Source organism: Colobus angolensis, unplaced genomic scaffold (assembly GCF_000951035.1).
Source record: "Colobus angolensis palliatus isolate OR3802 unplaced genomic scaffold, Cang.pa_1.0 Scaffold58, whole genome shotgun sequence".
In the NCBI taxonomy this organism is placed as follows: Eukaryota; Metazoa; Chordata; class Mammalia; order Primates; family Cercopithecidae; genus Colobus; species Colobus angolensis.
The window spans coordinates 8,479,984-8,482,259 of NW_012119376.1; the positions used below are offsets into that span (position 1 = coordinate 8,479,984).

A 2,276-nucleotide genomic window follows, 5' to 3' on the forward strand; every position below is an offset into this window, starting at 1 on the left:
GCGAGCCAGGGGCAACTGGTGGTGGCCGAGAGCGCCGCCGGGCAGCTTCTGGAACGTGGAGAGCGCCGCCGCCCCAGGCATCGGGTGTCCCGCGGCCACCTCCGCGAGCAGTGCCACCCGAGGCCGGGGCAGCTCTGTTGGCGGGGGCAGCCGACGGACCACAGTGGCATATGTGATCAACGAAGCGAGCCAGGGGCAACTGGTGGTGGCCGAGAGCGAGGCCCTGCAGAGCTTGCGGGAGGCGTGCGAGACGGTGGGCGCCACCCTGGAAACCTTGCATTTTGGGAAACTCGACTTTGGTGAAACCACCGTGCTGGACCGCTTTTACAATGCAGGTGCGTGTGTGACCCCTTTCCCATCCCGCGCAGTCGGGAGCCACGTTTAATCTGGCCGTCTTTGGGGCATTTCATTTTTGTGGGCGGGAAGCATTTACTTCTTGCCCCACTTTGGGGGCAGCGAGCGCTGCTGCGTGACTGCTCTTGTCGCTTGCTGCTCCGGGGAGAGCGTGTGTGCTTGTGAAAGAGTCTGTATTTGTGTGAGAGACCCATGGATCCACCCACCATCCAGCGCTGGAGCCATGGGTCCCTGCGATCGACTTGAACTGTTCTCTAGCAGTGAGAGATATTTGCCCCAGTCAGTCCTTCTCCGTTCAGTGTCTCGGTTTCGCTTCTGTGAGGTTTGGTCCCTGTTTTCCTTCTTATATACCTGTGACCGTTTTAGATGAGGTTCTCCTTTTCTCTGTGTAGTTTTGAGAGTACAGGAACGATGACATACCATGCACGCAGAGTGTAACTATAGTAATTTGCACGCCGTATCATGATCTTCCCAACTCACCTTACCCTCAATAAGTTTTAGTAGCTTGAATTTCCTCTCACCAACCCAGACTTTGAAGTAATTACAGTGCTTCCAAAGGCAATAACATCACAACTTACACTGAACTTGTGTGTTACTTTGTAAGGATTTTGGTGAAAGAACCAGGGCCTGTTTTTTATTACCCCATAAACCATGATGGGCTAGAAAGTTTATAATTTAACATTGTCTGAAACACCTATATGCTATCCTAGTAATAAGATTAGTTTGGCCATTAAAGTGATTGCTAGCATAATCCATGAAAGAAATGTATCTTTTCAACCTATGTCAGATTTCAGAAAATGTTAAGGCAGTTCTAGCAACTGAAGCAATTAGCTGTTTGCAAATGTTAGGAATAATACCATGTTATCAAAATTAACCTTTAGCCTCCTGTACATCCAGTGTTGAGAATATATACATATTTAAGTTTACATTTGTGGGTAAAACCTTGGTTTAATGGTTTCAAAACAATACACTTCTTGCATTTGTGATCACAGAAAAGGCTTTATTTTCCAATCTTGTTTTCAATTCTGATTCTCTTCAGTATCTTCCAAACACCTGAAGTAGGCTTATGTCAGTTTTGGAATTCAGCCAAAGCTGAATATTTTAAGAACAACAAGAACTTCATGTTAAGGAAGCCAGACTAAATAAACTAGGACTTTCTGGTTCTGGTATTTTTAAAATAGTTTTGGTCTTCATAACTGAGCATGGCTATAATGTATTATAGCTTGATTCTTTGGGTAGCTTGCTATAAAAGTTACATCAACATAACTTTTCTAAAAATTATAGCACTCTTATTTTTGGATTATAATTTGGAAGAAGCTTCAAAGAACTAAAAGATATGAGAGGAAAATACCCAACTGAACACTTGAGCTTATTTTTATTGCACTGATTGGGTGTTTTTTTCTAGGGCTCTAGAAAAAAATTTTTTTTAACTCTAAGCTAATTTGAAAGAAACTTTCCTAACAAGGCTTGATTTCTGTTATTCTCCAAATACTGTCTCTGGGAAAGGGAGAGAGAATGATTAGAAGGGAGCTGAAGTTTGAGTGTATTTCACTGAATCCTCCAAACAAGCCTGTGAAGGAAATACTTACCTTCTTAGGTGAGAAAACCCAGGGATCCCTAACTGGCCGTAGGATTCATAGGGAGTAAGTGGCCAATGCAGGATTCCACTTCAGGTGGCTGACCCTAAAAGGTTGTGCTTGGGCCAGGTGTGGTGGCTCACGCCTGTAATCCCAGCACTTTGGGAGGCCAAGACGGGTGGATCACCTGAGGTCTGGAGTTCGAGGCCAGCTTCCTGGCCAACATGGTGAAACCCTGTCTCTACTAGAATGACAAAAATTAGCCAGGCATGGTGGTGCACACCTGTAGTCCTAGCTACTCAGGAGGCTGAGGCAGGAGAATCACTTGAACCTGGGAGGCAGAGG

The 2,276-nt window shown here is 45.5% G+C and overlaps 1 protein-coding gene across 1 annotated transcript in view; it reads left to right on the forward strand.

Annotated features, from left to right (window-relative positions):
- Window positions 1-38: 38 nt before the first annotated feature.
- Window positions 39-2,276, forward strand: part of MAP3K5 (mitogen-activated protein kinase kinase kinase 5) — a 242,708-nt gene continuing 240,470 nt past the window's right edge. The window contains exon 1 of the mRNA XM_011962087.1: window positions 39-335. The gene's annotated coding sequence lies outside the window, so the exon portion shown is untranslated. The remainder of the gene's footprint in view (window positions 336-2,276) is intronic.